Source organism: Saimiri boliviensis, chromosome 8 (assembly GCF_048565385.1).
Source record: "Saimiri boliviensis isolate mSaiBol1 chromosome 8, mSaiBol1.pri, whole genome shotgun sequence".
In the NCBI taxonomy this organism is placed as follows: domain Eukaryota; kingdom Metazoa; phylum Chordata; class Mammalia; order Primates; family Cebidae; genus Saimiri; species Saimiri boliviensis.
This window is the reverse complement of record NC_133456.1, coordinates 6,864,648-6,879,724: the sequence shown is the minus strand read 5'-3', so window position 1 is coordinate 6,879,724 and position 15,077 is coordinate 6,864,648. Positions and strand designations below refer to the sequence as shown.

Sequence of the window (15,077 nt, the reverse complement as noted above, 5' to 3'; positions counted from 1 at the left end):
TGGGAGGCTGAGGCAGGAGGATCATTTGAGGACAGGTGTTTAAAACCAGCCTGGGCAGCATAGCAAGGCTCCATCTCTAAAAAATAAAAAATTAGCCAGGTATGGTAGCAGGTGCCTGTAGTCCCAGCTACTAGGGAAGCTGAGGTGAAAGGATCACTTGACCCAGGAGTTCAAGGCTACAGTGGGCTATGGTCATGCCACTGCACTCCCAGCCCAGGCAATAACAACATATTATCTCTTAAAAAAAGAAAAAAAAAAATCATGCCTTGATCTATCATTCCCAACCCCTACTCTCATTTCCTAGAGGCCACCACTTCCAACTTTCTTAGTGTTTCTACTTTTCACTGGCTAGTAAGGATTGCTGTTTTGTAAGCTAATTTTAGACATTGTATATTTACTTCCTTTAATCTATGGTGCTTTAGACTTTTTACACCGGCTCTTCCTGCCCTCTCCCTATTTCACCAACATGGCTGTATGCCTGTTTCATTGTCTGTGATTAATTAGTAAGTGATTATATTATTAGAACAATCTAAGTACATTCTCTATTGTGTTAATAGTATAGTATGTGTTTTCTTTTTTGTGATATTTTTCCCTGGATTAGAAAATCCCCTTGTCTTCTTATTGCTTAGTTTTCCTTCTACCCATCTCACATCTTCCCCCCATGTGTTGCATCAGATATCTCAAATATCTATTATTACTAATTTCTCAATGTTTGGCATTTCTGCCTATTTCATCTTGCTTTGGTGAGAACTTTCTATGTCATCCTGTTTCGGTCTGGACTAATAGCTTTCTAGGTCTGGGGGGCATGTGAGCACCTAAGGCTTCTCTTCCCCATTTTCCCTTCTCATATCCTCCTTTCTCCTAAACCCTCATGCCTTCCTTTTTTTAACTGAATTTCTCATTTTGGTGGTGAACATTTTTCAGTAGTTTACTAAGAAAAGGTGGTAAAATTTCTTCAGACCTTATAACTCTGAAAATGTCTTGGTTCCATGCCTTCATTTGCTAATCATTTGACTGGACATAGAATTCCTGGCTGAAAATCATTGTACCTCGGAATTTGGAAGGCATTGTTCCATTTTCTTTTGATTTCTGGTGTTGTTTAGGAAGTCTGATGTCATACCATTTCCACAGCCTTTGGTAGGAACAGGTTTGCGCATCCTCAACCCTAGAAGCTTTCTGCATGTTCATTGTTGTGAATCCACTTCATTCATTGCACTGAGGACTTGTGAACTCTTTTACTTTAGAAGTACATATCCTTGTCTGTGGCCATACCACCCTGAACATGCCCGATCTTATCTGATCTTGGAAGCTAAGCAGGGTCTGGCCTGGTTAGTACTTGGATGGGAGATCACCTGGGAATACTGGGTGTTGTAGGCTTTTTTTTTAATTTAAAAAAAAAAAAAAGTACATATCCTTCTGTTCTAGGAAATTTTCTTAGATTATTTTCCAGATCTTTTTGTTTTGTTACCTGTTAGGTTTTCTATTCCCAGTGTATATCTTTCTACTTTTAAATTCATTTGTATATTTTGACTGCTTTATTTTAAATTTCCCAGAGTTACTTTTTATAGCAGCCTTTTGTTGTTTCAGAGACATGATAACTTCTTTTATCCGAGTATGTTGACTATAGTTAGAGCTGGGTTTGTGTGTGTGTGTGTTTGTGTGTGTGTGTGTGTGTGTGTGTGATTGCTGTCGTGCTGTAACACTAACTCATTTGTTTATTAGTTTTCCTTTCTTTTTCAAGATGAAGGCTCTCCCCAAATATCTGTAGACTAGTTCTCATATAAGAGTGAGGCACTAATATGCAGATTGAGTTTCGCAAATAGACTTTACTGTTAGGTAAATCAATGGAAACTCAGCTAAATTGGAGAATAGGAAAGATGACAGTAATTCTAGGGCTTGTTTGGGGCATATAAGCTTTTTTGTCCCCTGGGCAGGGAAAGGAAGATTAGGAGTTCCCATCAGTCAGCATGCATGTTTTCATGTTCCCAGTTCAGCGCCTCATCCCTACCTCATCTGAACATTAGCACTTCTTCAGGAATATATAAGATGGTATCTGTGGCATGTACAGCAGAATACATGGTATAGATACCTACTAGTAGTGTGCCCTGCAGTCTGTCTGTGGCAGTGATTAGAATTGCCAGGGGATCTGACTCTCCAGTCCTGACTCTGTAGTCTCTTGGTCTTGAAAGTGGCCAAGTAGGGCCAGTTGTCTGTGTCTTCAAATGCCATCTCTTTTTTGACCTCTCTTTCCTGTATGCAGCCCACCTCTTTTTCCCTAGGTGCCTGTGAATGTCTCCAGAGCAAGAACAGTGTCTTTTGGGTGTCTACCCGTAGGAAACACAGACTTTGAGAAGACCTGGGCTTCGCTCCATACCCTCCCATTTATTAGCACCATAACCTGGGGCAAGTTATTTAAGTTCTTCAAACTTTAGTGTCGCTGCCTCTCAGGCTACCCGATGGAATCTCAAACTTATCCAGCACAGTCACCATTGCTGCAAAGTGCAGATTTGAGAGTGGCTTCCTGTCACCGCCCCATTAGGTGTCTGCGGGCACCCTTGCTTTTCTCAAGATTATAGGTGTTCTGGGGCATTGTATATTGGGGGTCAGGCAGGGACCAGACGGGGTTTGCAGCATGCAGAGAAGTTACTTCTGCCAGGTAGTCAGTGGGCAGTGCAGCAAAGCTGGGGTAATGCCAGGTGTAGGTAGGGTGGTAGATGGCGGGGCCATCCTCATTGGAATGAAGGAGGGGGCCTGGCCTCTGCACTGGCTCCTGCCCCTCACAAGGGTTCTCTGCTACCCTTAATCGCCTAGCTCTTTCCAAACAGTAGGAAAACAGGTCTTCTGTCTCATTATCACATTGGCTTGATTCTAAGATGCCGTAAATAGAAGTGGAAACTTCTGAAGAAATAAAAAGCAGTATGCATTGATGTGCCTGTATTGAAAGCTTCTCAGTTCCGTGGCCTTCCACCTCAGTGTCTCAGCTTCTCATGTTCGTTCTCTGCCCCTCACTTTGCCTGTTAATGCTTCCTTCCCACCCTTAGCTTCAGGCTGCAGATTAAAAGCATTTCTCCCCCGATCCCCAGGACTTGGTCGAGTGCCCCCTCTTATTTCTCTGTACCACATTGTATGTGTCTTCAGACACCACAGTGGTTATTGGTTGCATAATATCTGTGTGCCTTCAGAGATTCTAGCCCAGGGAACGCCTGAGCTGTCACATCCTTCACTGTGTCCTCAACACAGAAGATCCTCAGTCATTGTTAGATGAAGAGACTATAGAGAGGGGAGGAAAATGAAAGGAGAGGTGATATGAGACAGCCTCTTAGAAACAGCCCTTCCAGTGGCTGAGAAAACTAAAAGTTTGACTTAACGAAGAACTTTGCTTGCACCAACTCCTTGTTCCAAAATGCCAAATAATGACAGAGCTGTCCCTTCGTGGGAACTGGCTGCAAACCTGTGGGGAGCTAGTGTTTTGCCCAACCTCAGAGAAGCACGCTGCTTTTCTCTCTTCTCCACTGGATGAAAAGAATCCAATCCTTTCTTAAACACTTGAAACCATGGAAGAAATGAAAGGTAAGACATACAACTTTGGAAGTAGATGTGGTTTATTTAAAAAAATCATGGGACCATGTAGTCCCTGTTTGAGATTACTGAGATTACTCTTAAGGCATGGAGCTGTAGGGCGAATGCTCTTTATCTAGAATCGTAACACTGTGTCGATAAAAATAGTTAAGCACTCTGAAAAATTAATCTGCCTGTGACCATAGTGCATTTAAGATGATTAGAGTTACCTGGAGAGCCTTAGACAAGTAATCGCGTCATCATTAATCTTTTCTGCTACCCCATAATGAAAGTGATCTTCCATTCTAGGAAAATACCGTAATACCAAAGCTAACAATTATTGAGCTCTTACTGTGTGCCAGACACTCTGCTTGATCTAATTTTTATCATCATAATTTTAAAGACTGAGCAGAGAGGGGCTAAGTAACTTGCCTAAATCCCTTCCACAGCGGATAAGTGGGAGCACTGGATTCTAATTCTATGCTTCCTCTGAACTTTTTCAGTAGACCAAGGAAAGGAAAAGCAGGGTGGTGGAATAATCTTCCAAGTGGTGCTAATATAAACTTATGAGATAGAAAACAAGGTATATGAGAGGCTGTAGTTAGGACTTGCTGAGCAGGGAGAAAGAAAAGGAATACCAGGATCCAGGTCATCTCAGCTGGCGTCTGCCAGTGGAGGATAGTACTTCGCAGGAGGCACTGAAGTATTCTCCTGTGTACCTACAGAAGAACCTATACTGCTGAGACTGTGCGTTAACAGCATATATCCACAGCAACCTGAGTGCTAGATGTCCCCACAGTAGCCTGGTGCCCTGTTAATAGACCTGATTATAGTGCGGAGGTAGTGGAAACTTAGCAGCATGCAAAGGACATTTTTGCTCGGGCTGTACCCCATGAAAATAAGAGGTCCTAACTCTATCAGTTAGGACTTGGTCTTGGAAACAGAAGTTACCCTATGTATTCCAAATATTAAGGGCTTGGTTACTAGCCTTAAGAGAACTGGAGGCTTTTATAATCACTGCAGTGTTGGGGCATGTGGGTCAGGAAGCATCCATGTAAATGGTTCTCTAGCACTCACTTGGGAGCTGCTTCAAACCTCACATCCACCAACAAATTTGCCTGCCACTGCCTCTACAGCAACATGGCCTCTGTCTCTTTGCTGCCTTCTAAGTCTAGCACTAGTTCCTCATTGGCAAATGCTAATCTGGCATCAGACATGGGGGAGGTTCCAGGAAATGCAGTCTTGGCCCCTCTTCTTCAATACAGGGCAGACCGAGGAGGAGGTGGAGATGTCCAGTTGAATATCGCTCACCAAGTTCTCTCGACCTTTCTTTGACCTCAAATTGCAATGGCATTCTATTTCTACTTCTCTTCTCACCCACAGCCCACTTTCCCCTGGTTGTCTTGGCGAGGACATGAGATAGGAAACTTTTTGCCTGGGAAAGTATGTGTGGTGTGAGCCCAGGGTCCCTTCCAGGTGACCTCTTGAGAGCCCATCCATGTGAGTAACTCTCACTGTGTCATCTCACACCCTACCTCAGTAAAGACTGGGAGATTCTTGATAATTGTCATTAGAAAGAAATTAAAATGCTCCCAAGAAGTTAGCAACTAGGCCCTTCATGGGCATATATGTGTTTTCCTGCTTTGCTGCCCAGAACTTGATTACTAAGAGCAGTTCAAGGGCCTATGTCCATTCAACTAGTATGGACAAAGGTAGCATCTTGCTGCAATGGTTTCACCATGAGCACCACTGCGTGATCAGCCAACCTGGTACTACTGGATGATGGTCATGGTTGCCAGGCACGCTATGCTGGAAGGATGATGGGGCTCCTTGGAAGGAATACTAGGCTTCATGAGAGACACTTGACATGAAGTGGAAGAGGGCACCATTCATGCCACAGATTTCCCTTTCATGCCCATGCTGTTGTCAGCTATTGTATTTGACTGTCTGCATGCAGACGTTTATGTGATGGATCTCTTTACATGAAGGTAAGTTGCTCATCTCCTACCAACCTAGACTACAGTTGCATCTGTCAGGAGCTGTTTAGTGCAGGCAACAACAACCAAACTCAAATTGGCTTAAGGAAAATCAGTAAATTAAAGGAAGTTGATTATTTGATTATTTGGAATGGTTGGCAATTCATTGTCTCATGAAACTAAAAAGTCCAGAGTTACAACTGGCTTCAGGTACAGTTGGGTCTGGGGCGCAGCTGAAATCATCAAGTTTCTCAGTCCCTTGTTTTACTTTTGTGTCAGTCCTGTTCTCAAGCAGACCTTCCTCATCCAGTGCCCTCAATATTTATCTGAGCAGATTGATAAACTCAGTGGAAAGAAACCCCCTCTTTCCACTCTAAAAGTTTCAGTTCAAGGTCCTGGGGCTTGTTCTCATGGGTATAGTTTAGGTCAGTGCCCACCACTTTGGTATAGTTTAGGGGGGTACCCATCACAGAAGCACAGGATGCATCCCTATGCCTACGGGTTGGATGGTTAAGCCTACACAAACCACATGGACTGGAACTGGAGGCATGACAGCTCGCCAAAGGAAATGTTGTGGGGGTGTGGGTAAGGAGGAGGGGCTCTGCTGCTGGAAAAAAAAAAGGGACATGCATGCTCAGCTGGTAAAACTAAGAGCAGTTCAAGGGCCTATATACATTCAAACTAGTATGGGCAAAGGTAGCATCTTGCTGCAATGGTTTCACCATGAGCACCACTGCATGATCAGCCAACCTGATACAACTGGATAAGGGTCCATTATTCCAGCTCAGCTGGAGTTCAGATTAGTTTGAGCCGTCTATGAATGATGTCAGGCAAGTTGATAGCCTCTTTGGACCGTTCATTATTGGCTTATGAAATAAGCAGGCTGGGTTCAATGGCCCACTCCACCATTCCAGCTCTAGATTTGTGTACATCCACCCATTGATGCCATAGCCAAAGGGACAGCACTGGAATCGGGGTACCTTACCAACATTCTCAAGTGCATCTGTCACTTACTTCAGGCCTAATTGTGTTGCCAACAGTAGCCTGAAAAAGCTCCCAACATCGTTGGTCAAGGTCTCAGAAAAGTTCAGAACGGGTTTTGCAGGGGCATGCTCCGCAGAAGTGACGGTGGTCTCTGCCACAGATAGATACATCCTTAGGCTCCTTGATGGAAGACTTTTTTTGCCTGTGATTCTTTCTGGAAACTGGGCTCCTGCCAAGCTCATCTGGCATGCTGTGCTCTGGGTAGAAGTAATTACTTTTATGAGGCATTATTCATGTCTAGTCTACCTGAGGGCCACCCTAAATAATGTTTCTCTAGCTATTAAAGGCTTCATCAGGCATGCAGAGTCTCTAGTAGTTTCCTTTAGGGGAAAAGAAAAAGATTCCTCTTGAAGTCTACCACCTCCAATGGCAATTTGCTGCGCATTTCAGGGCCACGCTAAGTGGTTGGCACCTGAAAAAAGGGCAAAGTCTTTTTCTTTCAAGTGCAGCTGGAAAATGGGAGTCATAAGTGAAAGTAGGGAACTGGGAGAACTATTTCCATGCAGCCGAGGTAGCTTTCTTGTTTTGTTCTGAACTGGCAAACTTCAACATGCTCAAGCAATGTTTTGTCAAATTTCTTAAATGCTGAATGTGGCACTGGCCCAAATGAATGTAGATGTTATTTTAGTGCTGGGAGAGATTTATTTTAATGTACAGATGCAGCCACTACAAAGGCCCCTTTTAATCTGCTGAGGGCTCTGTTCCTTGCTCTTTTACTCTTTGCAACCCCCTCCTCATTTAAGGGAACCTGTGCGTGCTGTGAAATTGCCGAGTGTTCCTTCCTTCCCTCTTCATCTTGCAAGGTAGTGATATAATACTGGCAATAATTATAATTAAGATGCTTTGTGCAAGAAGAAGCAGTGTGCAATGCTTCACCCTCTTTCCCAGCCTACCAGCAATTCAAAGACAGTGCTGCTTGATCAAAGAAAATATGCCAACCGGAGAGTGGACTGCACAGCTCCAGGCTGTGGCAGGGAGGCCTCAAGAGAAGCTTTTCCTTATCCAATACCCAGGTTCTCTGCTCATGAAAGAAGCCCATTCCTTTACTGCTCAGCTGTGAGATGGGAAATCCATCAGTTGAGCTGAGCCTCAGATACCAATATCTTGCACCTCGACTGGGGCCAAAATAAACGGGAAGGGAAGCACAGAGGAAGCATGATGACATGTGAGGTTTACCTGAGCCAAGTCTCTGCTTTCAAGGCAAGAGCAGAGGAGGAGAGCCACAGACAAAATGGGGTGAGAGGGAGAAAAAAGAGGAAATTCACTGGGCTCAGTGGCAGAGGGGAAACTGAAGGCGGGACAGTCCTCAGTCCTCTCACACCCAAGGCTCGTTTTTAATAATCATTGTAATATCCCGTTTACTATCTCCAAATGAAATTCATAGAAAATGTATCTTGTTTTCCTATATGCTGCCAAAAAAAAAAAACATCTATAGAATGCTCCAACTAGAATATCAAGAACTACTCGAGAGTCGTTGATAATAGGAAAATATAGATTGTAATACATAAATGTTGGGGCACAATGACGAGAATACAGAGTAAAGTAGATAGACGCGTGTGTTGCACTTTGGTGCAAAATCTGTCAATGCATTGGCCACTATGGAAACATCTCACCCACAGATGTGCCCCTTAGTCAGGGCATACCTCTGAAATAGCCAAGCCACAGACAAGATAAAGAAGACTCATTTCTCTCTTTCATGGCACTATAGTAATGTTTCTAGAAAATTCCATGTGCAAGACATACTTTGTATTTGGACATAAAACAGAGTCTGGTTCAAGACCAGGTATGAATTGCGGTTTCCACACAATTTACCATGAGGGCCACGGAACTGCTCTTTGGTGGGGTGGGTTGTTGGGGCGCTGTCCTGTGAACTGTAGGACTTCAGTTACTGTGAACTTCAAAGCATCACCACGGACTTCCAGAACAGTCCCCTAGGGGGTGACGCAGCCCCACTGAGAACCACGGGAGAGCCTGGGAGCCACAGGGCAGCCAGCTCTAAGTCAGGCGTGCAGGGCTCCAGTCCCAGCTTCAAGAAGTCCTTGCAACTGCACAACCCGGGTTAAGTCACTAAACTGCCCTGTAACCTTTATGGAGAAAACATCTCCCTCGCAGGATGGCTGAAGGGTGAAGTAAGGTAACACAGGGTGGATGCCTGGCCCAGGGTAGGCCCTCAGTAATTCTATTTTCTGTTTTCTTAGGACCAGCCATGTTTACTTTTTAAATTTATTTTATGTTTAATTTTTGGAGACAGTCTAACTCCATCACCCAGGCTGGAGTGCAGTGATGCAATCTCAGCTCACTGCAACCTTCATACCGTGGGTTCAAGTGATTCTCCTGCCCTAGACTCCGAAGTAGCTGGGACTACAGGCACCCCCTACCATATCCGGATAATTTTTATATTTTTAGTAGTGACAGCATTTTACCTGGTTGGCCAGCTGATCACAAACTCCTGGCCTCAAGTGATCTGCCCGCCTCAGCCTCCCAAAGTGCGGGGATTACCGATGTCAGCCACCATGCCCAGCTGACCAGCCATGTTTGTAAACTGCCTCCTGCACCCTGTGGGTCCTGTACTATTTCTTCCCTCTGTAACCGCCTTCTTAGAGACAAAGGATGTTGGCTTTGCCCTCTGCACCACCCCTGTGGGCACCTGAGTTTCCTAGAAACTAAGCCCCCCAGGGCTCTGATCTCTTTGGGGCCCTGCCTGGTTCCCAGGAGCCTCCCCAGCTGTCGTCTTTCTTCAGAGTGAGGCCACAAACATGAAGGGCCTGGAAGCTGTAAAAGGTGTGGTGAGCACTTTAGGAGCTCTACTTGGCCTCTCAGAAGCATCATTTCACAGAAGTTGGAAAGAAAAAAATAAAACAAGAAGCAAAAACCTGTGAGAAAACATGTGGACTTAACCAATCTCCTATTAAGCAGATGGAGCGTCATTCTTTTCTATAGGGGGAGAGTCATTCAATGCCTATTTTTTAAGCTAATTTTAGGTGAGTCCCTGTGGCTTATTGATTTTAGTTATTTTCTGCTTCTATTCTGAAGTCAGAAAGATCTGGGTTCAAATTTCTGGTGCCCACATAGATCCCCCCAGTTCCAGATGGGAAACCTCTATCATGTGTTTTCTGGCTCAGCCACTCAGAAACCTCCATGCCCTCAGCTGTAGAACAGAGGGACAATGACAATATCCGTCTGTGAGGATTCTGTGTGCTCTTCGGATGTCTTACAAACTCAGCAGAGTTGGCAACGTTTTGGGTGGTGGCAATGACACTAGGTCTGGCTTATCTGTCTTCCGGCAACAAAGGAGGAAACTTTTCACAGGGATTTGAAGCCTAATGCTCCTGAAGGTGACATGGCGTCTACAAGGCTCAGAAGGAACCTGAGAAGCAGGCCATTCTATGGATTTGGGACCTCTGCTGGAGGGATCTTAACTCTTTATTGGATAGATTGTTGAGCGAGGGTCATTCCCCAGTCTTTGACCAACTGTATGGAGATGACTCAGCTACTGGGGAGGAAAACAGGATATGGATTAAATAATGCATATATTTAATGTATGTATCTGTTGCTGTGTGTGTGTATGGGCGGCATTTATTGAATATTTACTACGTGCCTGGTGCTGTGCCAGGCTCATGACATACATTAGCTCGTTTAAGGCACAAATCTATAAAGTGTGCGTGACTCCTGTTCCCATGCGCAGATGAGAAATCTGACTCTGAAGGCATGTTGCTTGTACGTGAAACAGGCGGGACTCAGACCTGGACTTACTAGAAATTTTCCAATCTGGGAAGGAAGCAGACACAGATGGTACCTAAGAAACTGCTAGAGTGCTGGGGCCTGGTAACACTGTGGCTTCTCACCTACAGAGGTGAGACTCACGAAATTCCCCACCCTGAGTACAGACAGCACGGGGCCAAGATCGTGGGGCACAGCTGAAGCCCCTGCGTGGGGTGGTCCGATGGCCCATGCTATGGGTAGACGAAACGTACCAGTCATTCCAAAGGGGCCTCAGAAGACTTCATTCTCTCAAAGCCCCTTCTTGCAGTACTTGGACATCCAGGATCCTTTCTATTTTAAAGACTTTTGTCTATGCTAAAAGATCCAGTTCCCCAGGAGCTGGGAAGGAGGTGAGGATGAAGCCATTGTGCTGCTTTCCACCTTGCCTGTGAACACTTGGGGCAGCCTCGGGCTCCTGCCTGTACCAGCTTGGCAGTCCATGGGAATCACTGGGGGTAGGCGAGGGAGTGCACTGGAACTCGATGCCCACAGCCCTAGGTTCTCGTCCGGGATCGGCCGCAAGCTGATCTGAGGAAAGATCTGCGGCTTGGAATCGGAGTAGCCTCTTGAGGTTACCCCAGTTTGTTAAGTGCTCCATTGTTTATGTTCTTGTGTCTTGAACGAGCAAAGGCCACAGATTTCAGTCCACAGATTTTGGGAGTGCAATTGATGCAGCTTTATTTGAATTCAACCTAATCCCATCAGAAGTCTTCGTTATCCTGGTAGGCAAGCACTTTCCATGAGTTCAGTGTGTCTCGGCCTATTCCCAGGGTTTACCTGACGCTGAAGGGAGAGGGAGGTATTTAATCATGTCATCACGCAGGCATTTCCTGAGTCACCCAGTCGCATCTGGTCTTCTGTCATCAGTCCAGGCACAGGTCAGTGCTGTGGCCTCCTCATTCCAAGGGAAGGTCACCTTGGAGTCAGTCGGCAGCTCCCTGGGCCTCACTCTGAGGAGCCTACAGGAGCAGGGAAACTTCCCCCGCTGAGTTGTCCATCTGTGGCCTCTGGGAGGCTGTCTCCTTTCTGGCAGTAGCAGGGCTGAGAGCAGGGATGTTCTAGGATCCTTGGCAGCAGGAGAGAAAGGGCTGCGTGGAGCAGAAGACTCCTCTCTGCCCTGGGAGTTTCCAGAGTTAGGCCCAAGGTAGGAAGGCGGATGCCTGCCTGGACACCGTGCTGCTGGTCTTCCAGCCTGCCAGCCCTTCACTTTCCCTTCGATTCTCTTCCCTTTCCAGTCCAGATCATCTTTCCTGAGCAGCTTGTTTAGTGGGCTGGGGGTAGGGTGTGGAGAAGGCAGGGTACAGAGAGGACAAACTGGCCCAGGCAGTCCTGTTTTCCTTCTTGCCCTGAGATTCCCCAGGCCTCCACTTTTAAGAGTCAAAAATCCAGAATCTGCTTCTTGGTTCTCTGGATTCCTGTGTGTCCTCCCTTCCCTGAGGCCTTAAGCATGGAATGCTTTAGCTGAGGGAATGGAGAAGAGCCAGGGGGTGCCAGGAATCTCCGGGAAGAAGAACAACTGGGTTTCAGACTGACTGCTCAGGGAGAGGATGAGAGGCACGGGTTAACCTCCTGGTGTCTGTACCACAGTGCATTTGCTCATTCATCTACTCATCTAGTTTTTATTGAATGCTTACTAGGTACCACCTATGCTTAGGGAATATGAGAGGTGAAGAGAAAACTTCCCCTTCACCCTCTGAAGGTTTGCTGAAAATCAGCCGACAAAAGACAGATCAGTAGGAGAAAATACATACAAAATGTATGCAAATGTGCATCACATGGGGAATCGCAGGAGTGTGACTACCCAATAACCCAGTGCGGCACAGAAGCTTACATGTCGTATATACGTTTTTCACAGGGGACAAGGGAGGTGGGGACCCATGCTGGAGGAGAGGAGCAGACATTAGGGACGGTGAGGGGCAGAGCTGCACAGGGACAAAGGGAGTCTTATGCAGATAATGTCCCCCAGGTAATCTCTCGGAGCTGCTCTCAGAAGAATAGATGAAAAGTCTGTCTGGACTGGTGATGACTCCCACTCTCTTCTCTGGTCATTGATCTTTCCTGGTTTCTTGATGAGATTTCTAGGGCAGGAGTTTAAGACAATTGCATTTCTTTTGGGGAAAAAACTATCTTGGTCAGATGAGGACATTCCAATGAGAGTCCCTCCTTGCACTTAGGATCAGAGGAGAAACAAGGCTAAGCTAGAGGAACTTTGATTCTGAGGCAGCTTCTCAAGCCTTTCGGCATGTCAAAGCTCTGTCTTTGGGATATCATTGTTCGAGTCCCAACAGAATTTTGGCGGAATGGAGAAAGGTGTGAATTGAGGAACACTGAGGTCAGGCAGCCTGGCCCTCCCCTGAGGCCTCTGTCTGCTGAGGGGGCTCTTTTGGGTGTTTGCTGGCCCTGCAGAGAAGGAGTTGGACTTGGCCTGCCAAATCAGACAGGGAAGTGCCAGCCCCACCTGGCAGCCCACCCTCAGAAGACCTGACCAGCTCAGCCTGCTCAGGAAACCAGGTGAGAGTCAAAGAGCCATCACTTAACAAGAGAAAATGGCCTTTCCAGCGTCACCACCTGCCTGACAGAGGGAAAACATTGGTATGCTCCACTCCAGGACTGACTCTCACACTCTCACATATTCTAAGGTTCTGAGATTCCAAGAAATGAGAGGGGAAAAGCAGCCTCCACTCCAGGACTGCCTGATGACTCCGGAGTGCTGTCTGCCCCTCATTAATATTTCACTGTCTCCTTCTCCCTCCCCTCCCTACTCATAATCACCTCGTGTGCAGCTCTTCTGGGAGGAGCCGCCTTGGGCCAGTCTGCTGCAGCTGGTCACATCTGCCAACCAGGTGTTTCACTTTGAAATGGGTATCTCCCTGGCCAGGGGGAACCAAGCCCAGCGGCTTGCCTTGCCAGGCTGCCTTGCTGCATGAGCAGACTCGTACGCGCACGGTCTTCCCTGGGCTGTTCGTGGTGTAGTCATCCTTTCCATGTTCAATGAATTGGAGATTCTGGGAAAAGAGAGCAATGGTCGTATTGACCCACCACCAAGGGGACAATTTTGGTGTGGCAGGCTATCCCCCGAGTAATCACCAGTTTTTGTTTTAACCATTCTGATCTCGCCTTATAAAGGCCAGAAAGTTCAACTTCCCGACTTGCATGGACCATGTGGTCTTAATGTTCTCAGTCTCTTCAAACTCATTGCCAGCCTAGGATTTTGTGCACAGCCAAAAACGCTTTCTCCACCCTCCCTCTTCTACTGGTCTTAGGCTGTCATAAGTTCTTGCTCATCTTACAGATCCTGCCTCTTTAGTGCAGAGTTCTCTAACGCTACCTCCGGATTTGGTAATTTGTTTTCTGAGTAATCTTAAGGTAGTGGCCTAATCACCTAAGCAAATCAGTCATCCTTATCTAGGGGAAAACAGAACCAATTTGAATACTTAGATGCATTAATTGGTGCCAATATTCTAGCGTGTTTAGGTAGTGAATGACTTATCCTGATACCTCCAGTTTGTATTTTATCTGACAGAAAAAAAACTGAGAGCACACTACATCTGACAGTTATGGAAACCTGTTTGCCTTTGCTGTGTGCATTGAAAACAGGGGTGAAGGTAACTTCTTAGAAGGAGACTTGAGGCCCATAACTTTCTTCTATGACCCTTGCTCTTCTCCGACATCAAGTTTCTAGGATGTTGTTAGGATTGGCAATAAATGTTCTTAAGCTTCTAGCAGACACCTGGCATGTACTAGAGGGCTTAATAAATGAGATTATAATATTACTACTGCTGCTATGATCATGTGATATAATTCCTGTGAATCACTTTATAAAATGATTTTCTTTTTTATTAGAGACAGGGTCTCTGTCCCCCAGGCTGGAGTTCAGTGGCACAATCGTAGCTCAATGCAGCCTCCAACTCCTGGGCCCAGGCGATCTTCCCACAGAACTTGGACTATAGGTGTACGCCACTGTACCCAGCTAAGTTTAAAAAATTTTTGGTAGAGACAGGTTCTCACTCTGTTGCTTAGGCTGATCTTGAGCTCCTGGCTTCAAGCAATCCTCCCACCTCAACCTCCTAAAGTGCTGGGATTATAGGTGTGAGCCACTGCACCAAACCATAAAATAATTTTCATCATGGAGTAAGTCTTAGGTAATTCAGAGGCACATCTGGTGAGCAGAGAAATATGGTTCATTAAATAATTTATTTGGAAGCAGTAGTGTGTTCAAATTTATGAAACTAAAATTACAGAGCCCTGAGGTCTGGTGTGTGTGTTGGGAAGGGCTGGTGAGGAGGTGCTGTGTCTGGACAGATTCGGATGTGACTGATGTGTCTTTGGCAAACGCAGGGGTTCCAGGCTTCACCCAGTCAGGAGGGGTTAGAAACAAGATCCCACTTCTCCATCCCTCATGTCATTGCTCCATGAAGGTCCATCTGTTGTCTCTTACGTGGTAGGATGAACATGCTTGACCCCTACGCAATCCCCTAGACACAAACCATGCATCCTGGCAACTTCACCTGTAGATTTTTCCAAAGCACAAATTGGTTCATGTCTCATATCCTTCCCTACCCTGCTGAGAACATTTTCATTGCTCTCTATTGCCCTTGGGATAGCGTCCAAACCACATGGATGGCAGAGAGAGATCTCTGGAGAGAGAAATCTGCCTGAGAATAATTGATATCTCCATTCACATCGCATTCAACCACCTCACATGTGTTCACAAGTGCCTGTCTGTGCAGGGCCCTT

The 15,077-nt window shown here is 46.0% G+C and overlaps 1 protein-coding gene and 1 pseudogene across 9 annotated transcripts in view; both read left to right on the top strand.

Moving 5' to 3' along the window:
• The window catches only part of CACNA2D3 (calcium voltage-gated channel auxiliary subunit alpha2delta 3), a 935,925-nt gene that overhangs the window by 790,805 nt on the left and 130,043 nt on the right, over positions 1 to 15,077 (top strand). The gene's annotated exons all lie outside the window — the stretch shown is intronic.
• Positions 1,259 to 1,377, top strand: LOC120367302 (5S ribosomal RNA; annotated as a pseudogene).